This window comes from Mastomys coucha, unplaced genomic scaffold (genome assembly GCF_008632895.1).
Source record: "Mastomys coucha isolate ucsf_1 unplaced genomic scaffold, UCSF_Mcou_1 pScaffold22, whole genome shotgun sequence".
NCBI classification, from domain to species: Eukaryota; Metazoa; Chordata; class Mammalia; order Rodentia; family Muridae; genus Mastomys; species Mastomys coucha.
This window is the reverse complement of record NW_022196905.1, coordinates 203,710,766-203,730,299: the sequence shown is the minus strand read 5'-3', so window position 1 is coordinate 203,730,299 and position 19,534 is coordinate 203,710,766.

The following is a 19,534-nucleotide window of genomic DNA, read 5'->3' as shown; positions in this document are numbered from 1 at the left end:
ATAATATATTAATATGTCTAATGTTATGTTGTTTTGGATAGTATGTATTCAATTCATGTATCTAAAGTGAATAATTAATTTATATTGTTCATCATTAAATAGTTGTAACTATATAAACCTGAATAAAATCGTAACTACAAAAAAAAAAAAACTTTTATAATAGGTAAGAGATGTATTTTCTTAAGCCATTTATTGTTCATATTTGAGATAATTTTGAAAATTTCTACTGTCATTAACTTTTATTATATTATCAAATAAGCTTTGTCCTATTTTTCTTCTGAGTCATTTAAAGAAAAGTGAGATTTATTATGTTAGTAAAACAAAGAGGAAGAATGAAAACTCCTTAAGCATTTGACATATAAAAAAGAATTCTATAGTAAGACTACTTCTTATTTTCTTTCTTGAGGGGTTTGCTGAGTTTATTTTCTCCTTTTAAACTATTACAATCCAATCATGGAAGAACTGCTTCAAAGGTTTCATAACTGTGTAAAGAAAATATATCTGCATGCTATAAGAGTAGATTCAAGAAGAGGAGACTAGAACATGGGAGTCCATCTCTTCCAGGCCCCGTATATGGTGAAATCAGTGTGGGGCTGGAACACAAAGTTCATGAGTTTACAGACTCTGGTTTCCCTGCCCATGTCTAGCACATTATGAGAGACTCTGAGGAAAAGAAGTGGGGACTCTGGAGAAGAGGGCAAAGGAATTTTATCCAGCAACATGGCTGCTCTGATCACATTAAAAGAACTTTTAGGCCTGTGTGATCTGGCTAGAATACAGACGCTCTTAGTACATATCTTTCAACCTTTTGGCTAGAATCCTTTAGTACACATCTTTAATTCCAAATAATGATGTCTAATTGAGGGTCAGACAAAGCGACAAATCTGAGAAAGATTTGATAGAATGAGTCAGAGATAGGATATGCCCAACTCTCAGGAGAAAAGATAGTTAAGATCAGCGTGCATGATCTTACACTTACACACACACACACACACACACACATACACACACACACACACACACACACACACAGAGAGAGAGAGAGAGAGAGAGAGAGAGAGAGAGAGAGAGAGAGAGAGAGAGAGAGAGAGAGAGAGAGAGAGAGAATCAGTCAGCTTGGAGAGGCATTTGAGCTGAGTTGAACCAGCCAGTCAGAGTTCAGAAAGAACTAGGAAGGAGTGAGCTTATTAAGTAGTAAACCTCCTAGACTACATATACATCAGATGCATATTTCTTGTGGACTTTAGGTGAAGTTTCTACCTTCAACCTAGTTCTTAAGTAACAACGATGGAGTCTTACAAGCAGCTGACTGTATGGATGAGAACATTGTGGATGAGAGGTGTTCTCTAGCTGGATGAGGTAGCCATAGGTTATGGCTGCAAAGCAGGTTGCACAGGGCTAGCCTGGATGTGAATCTCAGACAGTCTTCAGAGGGACTAGTGAATCAGTGGGTCATGGTAAAGAGGGTCTCCAGGAGTGTGTCTGAATTAGAAGGATTAGCTTTTATGATGCCTTTCTTGCTGAGATGGGAGGCTACATGATGTCTAGCACCATTAGAAACTGGTATAAGATCCTGGTATAAGCAGTAAGATACTGGTATCTCAAAGCACTCCAATCCTTAGATACCAGCTATTAGTACAATTATTAGGTCGGACTTAGTGTTAGCTATATTGGAATTTTTTTCTTCTTTTTATATTTACTTACTGTCCCTTCCAGGAGGAAGAATAGATTTACATTTTGATCTTCCCATTTCTGTTTTCTGGGCTGTAACTCTTCTTCCTTTCAACTATAGAGCACTCTATCATAAGAGTCCTAATGTAGCCCCTGTACTTTCTGTTTCTCAATAAACCAGTATTAAAGTGTCACAGTATTTTACTTTACATGGAGTTATTTACATTTAACATGTGTAGAGAAAGAGCTCAACATTAAAATCAAAGAAAGAAAACAATAGCAAACTGAGATTTCTCCAGCAGTTGAACAAAGAATTAAGAGGGTGTTTTTTTCCTCTCAAAACTCAGCACATAGGCATATATTTCAGTGAGGGAACGCAGCACCTACAAAATGGGTATTTATTCCAGACCACAGGAATTCCCATTATTTCAAAGTTTTCATTTTCTAGAAGATGGAAAGTATTTGTCTGGGCAGCTGTATTCTAGGATATACAGGGCTAGCCAAACGTCAGGGAATTGGTGCTCAGCACTAAGCAGGAAATGCGAAGATCTGACCAGAGGGGAATGCATTAACCCTGGTCCTCTCCAAGGTGGTTTGCAGATGAGATGTCATCAAGATTCCGCACTAGTGAATCCTTGATGAAGAGCAGAAATCAATGCCATCAATCTAGTGGTGGGTGAAGGGAGCTGAGGGCTTTGGGATATTTTGGACTATGTCTTTAAATATCTTTAACTATTACTCAGACAAAGTCTGGATAAGTTTATGAATATGTGAATCACATTAATTTTGTACAAAGTACAAATCTATACCTATTTGATCTTTGTTGACTGTGAAAGACAAATGTCAGTCTAATGTTACAATGTAATTATAAGGTTAATAAATAGAGCATGAAGAGGAACAGGGGTGATAAGTTAAGTAAATACTTGATAGATATGCAGTCATAAGTAGGTAGATGAAATTTTTGGACTATAATTATAAAAATGTTTATTATGAACTAAAAGCAAAGAGATCATAGAATATGTTAAAAGAGTCTCAAATAAAATGTCTAATAAGCAATCAGTACATTACTAATTTAAGGATCTAACAATGTGTTTTTAGGACAGTATACCTTACAAATGATACTCTAAGTATAAGCTTTGTTATTCTACATTTAAATTGTGAGTCAGACTCTTGTTGGCTGAATAAACTTCGGCAAATAACTTAAATTTCATGAGACATTCTCTTCAGCAATAATAATGGTAACAATTATTAATAATAAGTTATTGTTTAGAAAGTATATTTAATTTACAGAGTAGGCAATGACTAGGTAGTCATGAGAGACCTACTCTCCCTGCATTTAGAATAGAGAAACACACACACACACACACACACACACACACACACACACACACACACTGCATAGTTTATTCAGAAGTGACCAAAGTTTGTAAGTGATATGTAGAAAAAAAGTGCAGAAGGAAGAGGACTAGATAACACTGGCTGTAGGAAGATTTTATATTTTAGATAGTGATATTTAAGAAAATCCTGAAGAAAATAAAGGATTAAGCCAACTTAAGTTGAAATAGAAAGGACAAAAGAGACAAGAACAAAAGTCTTATAAGTGGGACACTCTTCACATATCTCTGCAATACTAAGACTCATGGACTGGATGTAAGTGAGCCAGGATGTCTGATGTAGCCAGATATGAGAACAAAGAGGGAAACACATATTCTAAAGCAGCTGTTTTCAACCTGTAGGCCATGACCCCTTAGGCATGCAAGAATCCTTTCACAGGGGTCACTGAAGACCATCAGAACACAGTGTAGACTATTGAAACACAATAGACTATTTACATCACAATTCATAATAATAGCAAAATTACAGTTATGAAGAAATAATGGAAATAATTTTATGGTTGAGGGGTCACCACAACATGAGGAATTGTATTAAAGAATAGCAGCTTTAGGAGGTTCAGAACTATTATTCTAAAGCCTTAGGTAATCTGTAGGACTTGGCTTTCCTGTCATTGAAATGGGTTGCAATTAGAATACCACGTTAGCATTTCTTGTATTTTAACAGGGCCACTTAGGCTGATACACTGAGAGAGACTCTAAAGGGACACCTGTTAAGGTTACGAAGTCCTGTTAGGAGGTTGTTTCAATAGTCTACACTGGTGATGTTGTTGGCAGAGAAATAGAAAGTCTAGTTGGTAGGAACCCAGCAGCAGCTTGGGTGCTGACAGATGGGTGGGAATTTTAATAGGAAGAGAGATTTCAGTGCACGCAGAAGATGGAGTCCATATGCACAAAATAGGGCAGATGGGCTGAGATGGAAGGTGAAATACTTAGGTTTAGGATATTAGTCTTAATTGCCTGTTAGACATTCATAAGTGAAGTTATGGAGTAGGTGTTTGGGTGTATGGATCTGGAGTTCAACAGAAATGTCCCAGCTAGGGTTATAAATTTGCAAATTGTCAGCCCTACAGATGATGTATAAAACCATGATGTTGGATGAGATCATCCAAGGAGTGAGCGTAGAAAGAGAAATGCTCTGAAGCCTCAGCATACATCAACATTAATATGTTGAAGAAAAGAGGAACCAGAGTAATAGGGAGTCAGAAAGAGTGGCCAGGGAGATAAGAGGAGAGTCAGGCAAAGCCAGTTTGCCAGACATTAAGTAAATAAAATGTGAGCAAGGAAGGAATGAAAAATAGTCTCAAATCCTGCTGAAAGCTAAGTTAAAAAAAGAAACTCTATGAGTTGAAAATTACTTCTTATTTTTTAAAATTTTGAATTAAAATTTGTGTGTGTGCATTGGTTCCTTCACACACGTGTGTGTACCAGATGAGTGCCTGGTACTGTGGCAGCCAGAAGAAGGCATCAGATCTCATAGAACTGGGGTTAAAAGTGGTTATGAGCAGCCTAATGTGGGTGCTGCGAACTGCAACAGGGTCCTCTGCAAGAACAGCAAGTACTCTTAACTTTTGGCCGTCCTCTAGCATAGTTGTTCTGTGTGCATCATTGAAAGGTGGGCTCAAAGAATGAAAGAGAAAATAGCACTTTGTTGTAGAAGAAAGATGAGAAATGGAGCAAGGTGGAGATGTATATGGGCTCAAGCAAAGTTCTTAGTTTAATGGGAGAAATAATATCACACTGATATGGTGTTGGAAAAGGTTCATATAGGAAGTGGATAGGAAGGACCATGGAGCAAAGCAACAAAGCTTTCAAGTGGATGAGAGGAAATAAGAGATAACATTATTACATGGAGTGCCCAACATATGGTCTAAGCCTGAGGTGGTCTGAATGCCCCACCCTGAGAGCTATGAGTTTGGCTTGATATATCAGTAGTACAAAAATCATGTCATAATGTCATGAGAGGCCCAGGAGATTTAAAGATATATACAAGGATTTATTATAATGAATGATTATGAACTTCAAACTGACGATAGAAATGAACATGCAAATGATGGACAAAGAAGGATAATGACTAATGGTAAGATCGAAGGATTATGTACCATAGTGGGTCAACGGGTCACAGAGCAGAGCTGGGAACAAAAGGAAACATGAAAGACAGAAAAAATGGTAGTTAGTGATATCAGTTCTTGCCATGAAGACAGGTAAAAAGATCTTATATTTTCTTATTAAAGGATGTATAATTAGATCATTTAAAAATGGAAAGTGGCAAGTTCTAATTCTTTCCTTTTCAGAAGAACATATTTTCACTGTTCTTTGGAGGGTGTGTTATAGTATGGCTTGTAATAAAAATCAGCAAAGACTGATGTAAACCAGAAAGATTTGGAATACACCTTTAGATGAGTTAGCCAGAGTTGATAATGACTTGGGTGTAGGAATGAGAAAATATGAAGAACCAAATGTTATCTTTGCACTTTGTGGTACAGATACTCGGTGGAAAGTAGTACTTTGGTTTTCTGTAGAAAGAGAGAAAAAAAAGTTGCACTGGGCTGCTGCTCAATGGCAGAAATTTGTTTTTAAAAGTGCATCATTAGGGAGTTTTCACTTGAACAGCAGGGAGAGCACATATACAAACATACTTGAGTACCATCCTCTGTGCATGGGTTGTAGGGTATACCAGTTGTTTCTAGCTTTCATGGTTACCTTCTTATATCCATATATGGTATGCCAGTTATTTCTAACACCATAATGAATGGAGCAACCAATTCAACAGAAAATTGAACAAAGCTCAAGGGAAACCACTGCACACCAGGAACAGAATAAGCATGAGGTGTAAAGGCTATTCTAACAAAATGTGGCAGCATTCTGTTCTACAACAAACCTGTTTTGTGGGTAAAGCTAAGTGATGAGGTAAAAATAAAATATCAATGAATTTATTTAGTAAATAGCAAGTAAAAGAATACATAATGGTAGGTAGAGAGAGGCAACAGATAGATAGCAAAACGTCTTTGAATCACATGTTCACACTCTCTTGCAGAGATGACTGGAGTTGCCCAGTTGAGAGAGTAAACAAAGGGGGACATCATCAAACTGGGGGCTCACAAATATCCAGCAGAAGTAGAACAGGCTATCCTGGTCTACTGTCACCTGGATTTCCTGATTTGAGACCACATCCTGATCAGAGTAGAATGTGGCCTCAAGTGAGGCTTTCAAGAAAAATAACAAATAACAATCGATAGGTATAATCAGATCTGGTACTTGCAACATTCAGCAAAAACTGACTGGGGAAGTTAAGGAGCCCTCAATTGAGCTGTGTCTTGGTGGATGAGTTTAATATGGATGAATTTGCCACTTCTTTTTTCCACTGTAGGCTCTTGGACACACAAGCAGCCTCTCTTAGAGATGGTTTGCATTCTAGCTATTCCTGAGGACACAATATTTTTAATACCATCAGCAGCTTCTCTGTTCTCTTTCCTCCTTGCTACAGATTTAGAGGTTAGGTAGCCCATCTGTAGACAAGTGGCCTTCAAAGATACTTTGGGATAAATATGCTTGGGTCTGAAATGGGGGGACAATTCCCCTTTTGGAGCCAGATTTTCAGCAAGCTCAAGCTGCACAGTGCAATTTAAAGTGGAAGTTTCTGGATATGTCAGGTGATGCAGACTCATGTGGTGTTTTGTTGAGGCAAGACTGTGGGAGAACACATGATGTTTTTAAAGAGTATAAACAGGACTCAAGGGACAGTGACAACACCCTTGCATAGCTACCTTTACAACTCTTTGCTGGTCGCATGTCTTCGCTGATATTCCTTCTTAAGAGAGGCAAGGCAGAGAACTTCTGGCGTAGCAGCTGATTCTGGTTGTTCCTGCTGACCAAATTCTGTGGTGGCCTGGTTGTTTCTGCTGAATCTTGCCTTCACTGCTGACTCTCAGATTCATGTTTGATATCCTGACACTACTGAACTGGACTGCTGTAATCCTGACAAATGAAGATTGGAATCACCTAAAAGAACTACTTCTGATGAACAGGTCTGTATCCCTTTGTTCTATTTACTATCTTTTTCCTTTTAGTTTTAGACAGTGGGCTAGAAGGGGGTTGAAGTGTTTGAGAACCATTATTAAAAGTAGGTTTTAAAAAAGTCTAAGCCTACAATAATTTACCAATATATGTACATTAAAAGCTTATAGAACCAAGCATGCAGTTCACCTCTGACTGTAATATTCTTATGTGTATGACAGCATTAGGTCAGGGAGGCTCACTAGATGCACACAAGAAGGAGCACTTTGTAGTACTTATGAGAGAGGTGAGCGTTTAAGGTTGAGGATGGGTAGGATTGTGCTGTTGGCCTGTGGGAGCTTGCTCAGGTAGAGGGAACGGAAGGAGGGGAAAATTCCACAGCTTCTTCAGGCATCAGAATGTTGGCAGATGAAAAAGAAAGATGCACATCTTTGAGCAAGTAAAGAGTAAAACTAGCTAGCATTGAAATGGACTCTTAAGGAAGACATGCGATCTCTTCCTTCCTTCTTCCAGGAATGGAAGTAGGCTGCTTCCTGGATCAGAGAGAACAGGTGCATAAATTACCTTTTGGCCTCTACAAATGTTTTTATGACCTTAAAATTTGCTTTAGTCAGATGACACCATAGTCAGAGGCACTGAGGAACTTACAGTTTTGACAATAGACATTACTGGGTGTTCCTAGTATATTATAATATTTGTTGACTCATTTGATACTTGTACTCATCTTGCTATATCTAGTGTTTAATATTAATACTTGTATTATTATTTTTAGTTATTACCTTCATAGACAATAATATTTAAGTTAATCCTGTAGAACTGTGACAACATGGGCCAAAACTTTAGATCACCAAACCAAATGAGTTGGGTAAAAATAGAACTCTCGACATCTGTGAGTGTTATTTATCACTAGAGAACATCTTCATTAATGATTGCTTTTACATGGGGGCCAATCCCCACCTGATGGTGTTGCACTTTTCCCATTTAGAAAGCTTACAACTTTAGCTTTTGAAATGTTCTTTTAGTAGTAGCCTATAAATATAACGATTAACTATTTGCGATTAGATAATGGCTTCACTCCAAGGATCTCTAACAGTTTTGGTCATCAGTCAACAGTTGACTTCCCTACTTGTGGCAAAACATACAGAGAAATACTTATAGGGAGTTTTTTTTTTTTTTTAATATTCCAAGTTGAATTAAATGCAGATCCCTCTCTCCCTGTCTCCTTTCTTCCCATCCCTCTTTTTCCCTCATAGCCCTTTCTTCTTGTTCCTTCTTTCCATCTCCCCTGACATTTTTGTCCAAGCACTTCCTGCTCAGAAACATCTACTGAGGGATTCAATGGAAATTGTTTCCCTTTTTAAGTGTCTCCCCTTTTATTTTGCAGTTTTAGCTTCACAGAGAATTAAGTCCAACAAACCTCTCTACAGTGTACTGCAATTGGTGTTGTGTAGTTGCAGTCATGGGGGAAGACATGTACACATGCAAATATTTCCAAGTGTGGTAAGTTCCACAATAGAAGAAGAAAGGGGTTATGGTGCAAAGATTAAGAGCAAAGACTCCAAAGCCAGAATGAATGGTGCTCACATGTGATGTTACTTAGTTACTTAGCAAGTTAGGCAAGTTACTTGGTTACTTAACCTCCTTGTGCCTCAGCTTCCTTCCCCCTCCCATTAATTTATTTATTTACTTTACATCCTGTTCACAACCCCTCCTCCTTCCTCTCTTACCAGTCCCATCTTCACATGCCCCTTCTCCCATTATTCCCCCCATAGGTACTAACTTACCCTAGCACCTCAAGTCCCAGCAGGATTGAACACATCCTCTCCCACTGATGCTGGACAAGGCTGCCCAGGTAGGGGAAGGGGATCCGAAGGCAGGCAACAGAGTCAGAGACAGTCCCCACTCCAACTATTAGGGGACCCACATGAAGACCAAGCTGAAAATTATTGACAAAAAGTGATAATAACACTTAAAAGTTTTTTAGTGCAGTTTTGATAAATGTTAGAGCTTTGGTGTATAATAAAAATTATATAGGCATTATAATCTTTTTCTCTCTCTGTCTCTCTGTCTCTGTCTCTCTCTCACTCGCTCTCTCTTTCTCTCTGTGTATGTGTGTGTGTGTATGTGTGTGTGTGTGCATGTATCTATAAAAAGTTACAATATTACAGCCATAGCACTTTCTAACTTGCTTGACTCTATAATGCTGATGCATGTTGAAAATATGAACCCCTCCTTCTTCAGCCTGCGGGTTTCCTTCATGTGTCTTCCATCTGACTATCCATTTTCTCCGATGTACATCTGTGTAGTTTATGATGGTTGGTGTTGAATTATTTATTAATAAATCTCATCAGTATGTTCGCTGCCTACTCCAATGTTTTACGTTCCCAAGTGAAAGCCACACACACACCCTTTATATTTTGACGTGCGTTAAACAGCTCAATAGGTGGGCCACTGCCTAACCTTATTGTGGTTAATCCCAAGTTTCTACTTACTAAATTTGTGTTCTATCTTGGCCGCTCTGGACCCAGAGGAGTGCTCAACTGGCCCGCGTTCTCCCTGCTCCTTCACATGGCGGCTATGTCTCCCTGTCCTGTACTCTTCTTAGGCATGGAGTCTTTCCTTTTCTCCACACTCCCTCAACAAGGCGGATCTCCTCTTCTTCCTTCTCCTCTTGGTCCCATGCCTGGGAATCCTAAAACCTGCCCATCTCTCTCCTCCCCAGCTATTGGCTGCTGGCATCTTTATTTACCAAATCAGAATTAAGTGGAGGCAGGGTCCCTCAGTGTCTTATGTGTAGACTCTCTTGTGCAAACAACTTTGGGGACCCGAATTAACATTAGAAAACAAGCAGCATAAGGCCAAACTCAGTACAGGCTGGTATACCTCATCTTGACTCTAGCTTTTCCCATTCTGTATATTCTTCTCTAGCCTCTCATGCCTCTTCTGTAAGCACCTATTGCACAAATGGCCCCCACTCTACATCAAAAATCTCAAAGTCTGTCCTTTGTACTGGATTTTATTTCTATGTATCTGTAATCTGTAACTACAGGGGGGCATATACCAGGGGGCAACATAGCTTTCTCTCTTTGGCTCTTCCTAAATGCTTCCTGTTAATACTTCCATCTCACAAGGTAGTGTGATTATAATTAAGTGTAGAACACAAGGATTCATGTACTGACTGGACTTGGAGGGATGCTTCACTCAGAGATCCTCCAGTGATCTTAAATGCAGTGCCTCATGGACTAGTGGGCCATCTTCTCTTGGAGATGGGGGGGATGCATAGCCAAGTCAATGTGTAATGCTTCTCTCTGCCCATTTCCTACTTCTTTTTCTTAATAAACTATCCCAAGTGCTTCTGCATTCCCTCCAACTATCTCATCCCAGCCTATATGTTCAGGAGCCACTCCTCTGTTTGCGTCCACGGTACACACATAAAGCAAGCTTCATCAGTCTGTCATTATATTACTTTGGCCAGTCAAGACAGGATCACAAACGTGTTCCATTAAAAGTGAATTTAGGGAGTTGTGTCAGAGTTTCTGGGCAACGGCCTCTGTCACTTTCACCTTGACACTATGTGAAGCCTCAGGAGAAGGAAAAGTATGTCACTAGGCATGTTGAGCCTGCAGTCTGGGGCCCCACACAGCTACATGTAACTTAGGATTTTCTGTGGATACAACTCAACGGAAACTCATAAACTGACTTAAAGCACTATGAGAATATTTTGTACCTTGATTGCAAAACTGTCAAATATGAATTTTGTAAAAAGACAAAATAGTGGACGAATATCAAAAGGTTAGACATCCATGGCTGATACTTAGATTAAGCCCTGCATGGAACCTGGAGATATCTCCATAATGTAATTTCTAAGGCAATAAATTGCCTTTTAAATTTTGTGTCAGTTACCAACTATAGATTGTTAAGTAGTCTAAGGGCGTATTATAAATGAATTCCAAACCTTTTACCTTTTGTGTGTGTGTGTATGTTCATGACTCTGTGTGTACATGTGTGTGCATATGTGTGTACATGTGTGAATATGTGTACATATGTGTGTACATGTGTATGCATATGTGTGTACACATATGTGCATGCATTTATGGAGGACAGAAGTCAACCTTGGCTGTCATTGTCAGGTGTCTTTCGCCTTGTAATTTTGAGGGAAGGTCTCTCATTGGTTCACCAGTTCCATTAGGCTGCCTGGTCAGTAAGCTCTGGAGATGCTGTAAGTGGCCTTCGCAGTACTGGGAACATAAGCATACATCATCATGCCTGACTTTTAATGTGATTGCTAGGGATTAAATTGGGTTCTCATGCTTTACCAATAGAATACCTTCTTACCAGATCCTCATGTCACATGGTTTAATACACCATGTAACAAGCATTCCTATCAGAATGCTTCTCTTGTAAATGAAATGATAAATAAACACACCTCATAAATGCAATGTTGAAATGTAGCAGGGCATGGTGATATATGCCTTTAATCCTAGCATTCAGAGGCAGAGGCAGGTGGAGCTCTGTGAGTTCCAGGCTAGACTAAACTAAATAGCAAGTTCCAGGCTAGCCAGAGATACAAAGTGAAACTCTGACTTAGAAAAATGCTGGAATGCTAATATTTTGTTTTGTTTAATTCATTGCTACACTAATGCCATTAAGAACCCAGATTTTCAGCCTGGCAGTGGTGACACATGCTTTTAATCTCAGCACTGGTTAGTCAGAGGCAGGAGGATCTCTGAGTTTGAGGCCAGCCTGGTCCACACAGTGAGTTCCAGGACAGCCAAGGCTACAGAGAGAAACCCTGTCTTGAAAAACAAAACAACAAAACAAAGATTGCACATTTTCTCTAGTGTTCTATTCCAGGCCTCCATCCCCAGTTGGATCTTGAATCCTTAGATGAGCCTCTCTCAAAGCCACAAGGAAATCATGTTCTAAGTGTTGCATCTTAAAGAGTAAGAATATTTCTCAGATTTTCTCCCCATTTTTAATGTGCTCAAACTGGGTTGCACCCCTACTTTTAAGACAACCATCAGCAAGATAATGGGATGACCATAGATGTTTGAGACTTACTGCATTTTAACTGTGGTTTGAAGATAGGACACTACCTCCCCTTCAGCTGAAACTGTGACTAAAACCGGTGTTCTGTTGCAAGGAAGGAGAAAAACAGGAGTGGAGTGGGCCATCAAACTGGAGTAGATGGAGTGCAGTCATAGACAGGATTAAGTTGCGTATGTCCCAGCTTCTGAGTTCTCGCCTTTCTCCCATCTCCTGCTAAGGACTCAGAATGTCCATTCACAGAATGACTCTGAGTGCAGTCACTGTCACTTGAGGAAGCAGGCTACTTTTCCTCCATGCTGCCAGTTAACAATTTTTGTCTGCGTTTGGTTTGGGCATTTCGTGTTCTTGTTTCTTGTCACTTTTCCATATTTAAACCTCTCTAATTAATAAATCTTCCTCTCATCAGATTCAAACATTACTGTATAATTCTTCCTTAAATATGTCTTCTCCTGGTATGCTCCTGTGACACTCTCTCCCTTTGTGAGATTGGGAATCCACACTCCCTGCCTCCTTCCAAAGCTTGCACACACTCTGTCCAGGGTCTCTGCTTAGCTGCTGACTACTTCAGTTTCTCAGTGAAGTTTCCCCCTCCCTTCACAGAGGACACTCCTGCTGCCCCCTTTCCTTACTTCAGGGGTCAAGCAGTAGGAGTTGATATTTCCTTGTGTTCTAAATCATTCTTCTTTAAGGCCCAAGTAAATATTGCAACTAGATAGCTTCTACTCTGCCTTTTAAAAGCCTGGAGTAACATAATTACATCAAGAAGTTTAGTACCCACCTCGTTCTTTTTTTTATTCTTATCTTAGCCAAGGCTTGGAGACTTCATCAACATAAATGATTATTCTCAGAACTCATCACACCCCCCTCCCATTCTTCTTCTCTGTTTCTTTCCTCCTTATTTCATTACTCTTCATGTCCTTCCTTTTTAGCTATGAGTGCTAACTGATGTGCAATATACTGCGCACACACTTAAAAGATAAAGCAAGATATGATACAAGAAATATCCTGGAGAAGATTTCCACGGGCCTCACCCAGGTTGCATGTTCATCGTTTAGTTACCCAGGATCCTATGAATCTCTCTTGGAGCTGGAGATTATGGCTAATGGTAACAAACTAGGCAGACTTGGTGGTGGTTGGGGGGTAATCATGCTGCAAAAACAATATAGGAACTCAATTAGTAGAGCAAAACAAACAAACAGACAAGCAGAATAAAGATCCTTCTGTGCTTTACTACTCCCCCAGGGCTCTGTCTGGTCCCTTCTCTGCTCTCACTGGAATTGGTGAATATGCTGATTGGTGAATATGCTAATTAAAGTCATTCTTAAATTTTTTTCCATTTTTTTTTTTATTTTTTTTCTTTTTATCGCCCCCTCCTGGTCAGGCCTCCAACTGTTCCTCATTCCATTCCTCCTCCCCATCTCCAAGAGGATGTCCCCACTACTCCACCAGATCTCCCTAGTCCTTGGGGCCTCAAGTCTCTCTAGGGTTAGGTGCAACTTCTCTCTCTGAGGCCAGACCAGGCATATGTGTCAGGGGCCTCATACCAGCTGGTGTATGCTGCCTGGTTGTTGGCTAGGTGGCTAATAGATCTTGGGGATACAGGTTAGTTGAGACTGCTGGTCTTCCTATGGGGTTGCCCTCCTCCTCAGCTTCTTCCAGCTTTTCTCTAGTTCAACCACAGTGGCTTCTGTCTATTGGTTTGGTGTAAGTATCTGCATCTGACTCTGTCAGCTGCTTCTTGGGCCTCTCAGAGAGTAGCCATGCTAGGCTCCTATCTGTAAGCACATCATCATTCTTACATTATAGTTGTGTTTTCTTAGCCCTATCTGATTCTCCCTATACATATAAATTCCATGAGGGCAGAAGGTGTGTATTTTCATCTTCTGATCTCCTTTGAGAAGTAGAATGTCAAGTTTATAATGGTACCTCACAAATATTCATTATTGGAATTTTATTTATTTAATTCTACCTCGTGAATTGCTCTCTTACTGGGACTTTCACTATCCCTGAACAGTAGGTTTTCTCTCTTCACCCAAGTACTTCTCAGGTGTAGGACTTTTTTTGAGAAATAATAAAACAAAACAAAACAAACAACCATAGAAATTTATTATTTGACTTTTGCAAATAGTAAGATTATAACCTGTAAATGACTCTGCTAAACCTCATGTATATATGAATTCTAGCAGTTATCTTTCTCTAGAGAACCCTGACTAATACAGCCAGTGTCTCTCTTCTTTTAGTTTTCTCTTTACAATTTCTCGGAAGAGTTCCTCCACCTTTGCTCTTTGTTTCAGTTGTTTTGATCTTCATTGTCATCTGCCACCATCTAGTATCCACCTCTGGGCCCCATTCTTGGTCCTTGTCAGGATATGAGCAGCATGGATAGCCTTTGACTTTGCTTGTACTGTGTCCTTCTGTCCTGATTACTGTCCCATACCTCTGTCTGCATAGTCGTGTTTATTTATGTATTTTTTGTTTGAGATGGGTTCAGTATGTTCTTTAGGCTGGACCTTAACTCTTGATCCTCAATCTGCCACGGGACAGATATTCGCTATCATGGCTGTATTGATACTTCATATACTCCGCTGAGGACCGAGGGTACAAACAACAATGTTGCTATCAGCAAATCTAAGAATACTTTACATTGTTTGTGTGTGTGTGTGTGTGTGAGTTCAGCACGCATGTGTACATGCTGCAGTGCACTTGTGACGGTAAACTTCAGAGAGACTAGTACTAGTCATTTTCTTCCACTGTGTCTGGAATTCAGGTCCTAAGGGTCACACAACAAGTGCCATCACCCTCTGAGCCATCTTGCCGGCCCTACCAGAAAGTTTTAATGTAGTTACTTGTGCTTTATTTCCGATAAAATTTTATGCCTGGGTTGGTAGACTGGTCCCCAGGTCTTAAACTGTGGCTGTGGTCTTATATGAGGCTTTATATATTTATATATAATATGTATTTATATATGAATGCGGGACTCTGAACAATTTGGCAATAGTAAAAGGCTTCTAAATGTTCAATGACCAAAACCTGACTCAAAATCAAGCACACAGTGATCTGAGAATATGAAACAACACTAGAGCCCACTTCATATACTGTGACTTCATTGCAGCTCCAAACCTGCAGTATGTACAAGGGGCCACTCATCAGCCTGGAACACTCTGCTAAGATTCTGGACTCTGGATTCTTTCTACTCAGATTCCAGACTCTCTTGTGTTGTGAATTGCAATGCTTTTATTCTATAGCCCAAGCTTTCTGGCCCTGTGGATAAGGATTTAATTACGGAAAACAGTCCTAGTTTTTTTCTTTTTTTTCTTTTTTTTTACTATCATTCCTCAGCATGTAAGCACCAAAATGTAGTTTTGAATGGCTTTGTGTTAGAAAACTTGGGTTTAAAAACTACCATTTCAGTTGCTGATTTCCTGAAGTCACTTTGGCTTGAGCTTAGGACCGGTTTTCCAAAAATTTCTGAAATGGTCCTAAACATACTTCTGTTATTCTGCGCTAGGTATTTATGTGAAACAACGTTCTCAGAATGAATGGTAATAAAGCCAAAATATTGGCCAAATCTGAAAAAAATGTTGAGGATGCTTGGTGTCTTGTTGTGTCAAATAATCATCCAAGATTTAATTCTTTTTGAAAAAATTAACAAGCATATCTGTCTAATTAGTACCCAAATGGGTTTTCATCTTTACCAAATGATAAAGTTATATGGCTAGGAAAAAATAGTTTAACTGTAGTTTTCTGTATCATTTCCTATTGTTAAATGTTTGGTTTATAGTCTAATTTCACATATAGATAATACCAGAAATTGGGTAAACATTTCTCTGATAAAAAGAGTCCATGAGTGGAAGAAAGAAGCAGTGCTAGAGTTTTCCACTAAACATCTCTCCCACTCTCTCTCATCCTTCCCTCTCTACTTCCCTCCACTTCCTTACTTTTTCTCTTACTCTCTACCTTTTGTTCTTCCCTCTTTTCTCTTCCTCTCTCCTCTCCTGCCTGCTCTCTCATCTCTCTTTCCTCTCTCTCTCTCTCTCTCTCTCTCTCTCTCTCTCTCTCTCTCTCTGTGTGTGTGTGTGTGTGTGTGTGTGTATTATCTCCTGTATGGTGAGCCTGGAGCTCACCACACAGGTCAGACTAGTCTGGAACTCACAGAGATACCTTTGTCTCTGTCTCCAGAGACCTGAGATTGAACTTTCTGTGTGCGCCACCAGACCTGGCCCATTAACTGAAGTTACTACCTCTTGTCCATACTGTACCAGTTCCTACAAAATGATGCTCCAATATATCCTGTGCAAAGACTCCTCTTCCTAGGAAACTTAACTGGATTCTCATTGTTAGTAAATAGAATACAAACTCTGTTAAGGAGAGCATAGCTTCCTTTGAGAAATATCACCTTATTTTTCCTAGGCGTATATGTTTTCTAGGTAACTTCATATAGTTCCTACCTGAATACTTGCTTTTTAAATTTTTGTGTTCTTAAGTATTATATTTTTTATTTTTAAGTTGAATAAATTAAAGTTTTATTTAATGTATAATTATTTTCATTACTATACAGGGTGCATCTGTATTACTGCTTTGCTCTTATTTCCCCCGTCACCATCTTTCTTCTCTTCTTGATGCACACCTTCCTGCCACCAAACAGGCCTCATGCTTTCATGTCATATTCATAGGCACACATGCACATGCACACACACATACACACAAGCGCGTGCACACACACACATGCACATATCCTATCCTAACTATCAAGATAACTATCCTGACCTGACTCATCCTATCAAATTGCTAGCATCCCCAAATGAATTTCCTGTTCTTAATTCTCTCCCATCTGGAGAAGGTAATAGAGTCTCAGCAGTCTGTGGTGTGGATTTCTGCTTACTTCTTCAGCTTCTCCTTGTCTTTGTTAAAGTTCTGTGTTAAGTGGTATTTGATAGTTATGTTGTTTCTGGCATGGCATTAATAACAACATGGAAAAGATCTATGTGGGTTCATACATATACATATACATGTACATAGATGTGTATATATGAATTTAGATTCTCCATTTTGTATTCTTTTTCCTTTTTCCTGTTATCTTCCTGCAGAATCTAGCTTAGCAATGAATGATTCCCACCTCTGGAGGAACAGAGATAGCAGGGTGTAAGCCTCCACAAGTGTTGATGGTGCTGTGAGCATAAGGTCTGTTTGTATAATAATGTATATATTTTCATGATCTTCACTTAGTGAATGCTCCCCTGTTAAGTCATTAGACTTCATGATACTCACAGACAGCACAAATCTAGGAGTTGAGGGTGTGTTCATATCCTTAGCAAAAATGGTAAATGCTGAGACCTTCAGGACAGCCCTTAAGGCTGTGGGAAATAACTCTGAAAACCTGAGTTCAAAATATATAATTTCTCAACTATGCAAAGTATAAAGATGCAATATGAATTATATGAAGGGTTTCACAGATTTAAAAGAAATATGACAGCTGCACAGTGAGAGAACTTGTCAGAAAGATATAAAGGCAGGAAGATTCTGAGTTCAAGGTCAGCCTGGGACAGAGCTAATTTGAGCTCAGGGGTGGAGGGAATGGTAATCTCAGGATGGGGTCCCACCCAGCTAGTTTATGGCATGATTTTTCTAAGGCAGGCAGATCTCTGAATTCATTTGCAATGCTAAAAAAATCTGTCCCTTTCTAAGAACCAAGGAGCTGGGGTGATGGAATGTTGATTCATGGGATAATCAAAAGGGAACCTGGAGTAAATGACTGAAATGATATGTTAAAAAAAGTCTGGCCTTTGGTCTTCAAGAGCTGAGCTATCTGTATGAGCTGTCTGGGTATCTCCAGAGAGAGCAGTCTCCAGCAGAACACTGGCCTTCTGCTTCCACCTTATGATTGACTTTGAGTCATTTTTTTCACTGCTCTCCAACAGTCCTTCTCCCAGAAATCCCTCTCCAAGCCAAAGATAGTCCTTGGCAATGTCCCTCATTCTTTTTCTCCATTTATATCTTACCCTCTTGTCATAGAACCTTTCTACTTCCATGTTAAATCTGTACCTAAATGTGGACTCTGCAAATAAGAACTTGCAACATCTGCTTTTCTGAGTCTTTACTGGAAGGTTCTCCAGTCCCATTCATTCTCCTGCAAATGACTTAGCTTAATTCTTCATAGTTGAATAGAACTCCACTGTGTATTTATCCATATTTTATTCATTCATCTGTTGATAGGCATTTAGCCTGATTCTATAGCTGAGCAAGTATGAAAATGCTTCAGTAAACTTGAATATGCAGGTATCTCTGCCTTATACGGACTCAATTCTTTTGGGTATGTTGAATTTGCATTCTTTATACATATATTTTCCATTACATTTCTATCTTGTATGGAATATCCAACCAATATTATGCTTCCTTCTTATATTATTTATTCCATCCTGTGAATGTGTATGTTATTTGGGTTATGCTATGGCATTGTTTTAAGAATTGGGAGGAGCTATGTCTAGAATATGAACCTAGGTCCCAGGTGGGCAGATAAAGAACAAAGCCCAATGAGTGTGACTGCTCAGCATCCTCTGGGCATAGCTTATAACTTAATACACTAGAAATGAGTGAATGAATGAGCATCTAAAAGCAGCCCTGCTGTAGTATATATATGGTATTTGTCTAAGAATGCTACCAATGGCCACAAAGAGCCCAGGTAATTTTTTTCTATGTTGTTCTTAGTGCTGTGCCAGAAACAACATATACACACCAGCTACCACTGAACACAGGACTTTCACAGACAAGACAAAGGGAAGCTGGAGAAGTGAGCAGACATACACACCACAGCTCTATCCCTCTTGACTGCTGAGATTTTATTACCTTCTCCAGATGGGAGGGAATCAGGAGCGGGAAATCACGCATTCATTCATCCTAGTATGTTGGCAATTTAATAGGTAGGATAGGTCAGGCTGTTAACAGAATCAATCAGAGCCGCGCGAGATTATCTGTCATCATCTATACAAAAGGTCCTCCTTAGAGACTTCAGGTTTAAATGCTCAATGGAGTAGCATTTTTAGATGATAGCTGTAATTAAAAGGATAATGTAAAGATAATCAAGTTGACTACAACAATTAAAATGACTGACATCCTTTGAGTATAAAAATAAATGAGAGCCACACTGCGGAGGTCAAGAATTCCCCCGCATTGGACAGTCTACAGAGGCTCTTCTGCCTACTGTTAGTGAGGGCAGGAACCATGGTGGGGCTGGTATTTCAAAAGTTAGAAATTGCCTTCTCTGTGCTTGAGAGTGCTTTCAGACCCTTTTGGGGATGTCCTTCATCTCTCTGCAGCCCAGATTCCTCCCACAAAGCCTTGCTGCCTTTACTGTGGAGCCCCAGATACAGCAAGCCCCCTTTGCATACTTTGCCCCCTTTGCCCGGTGC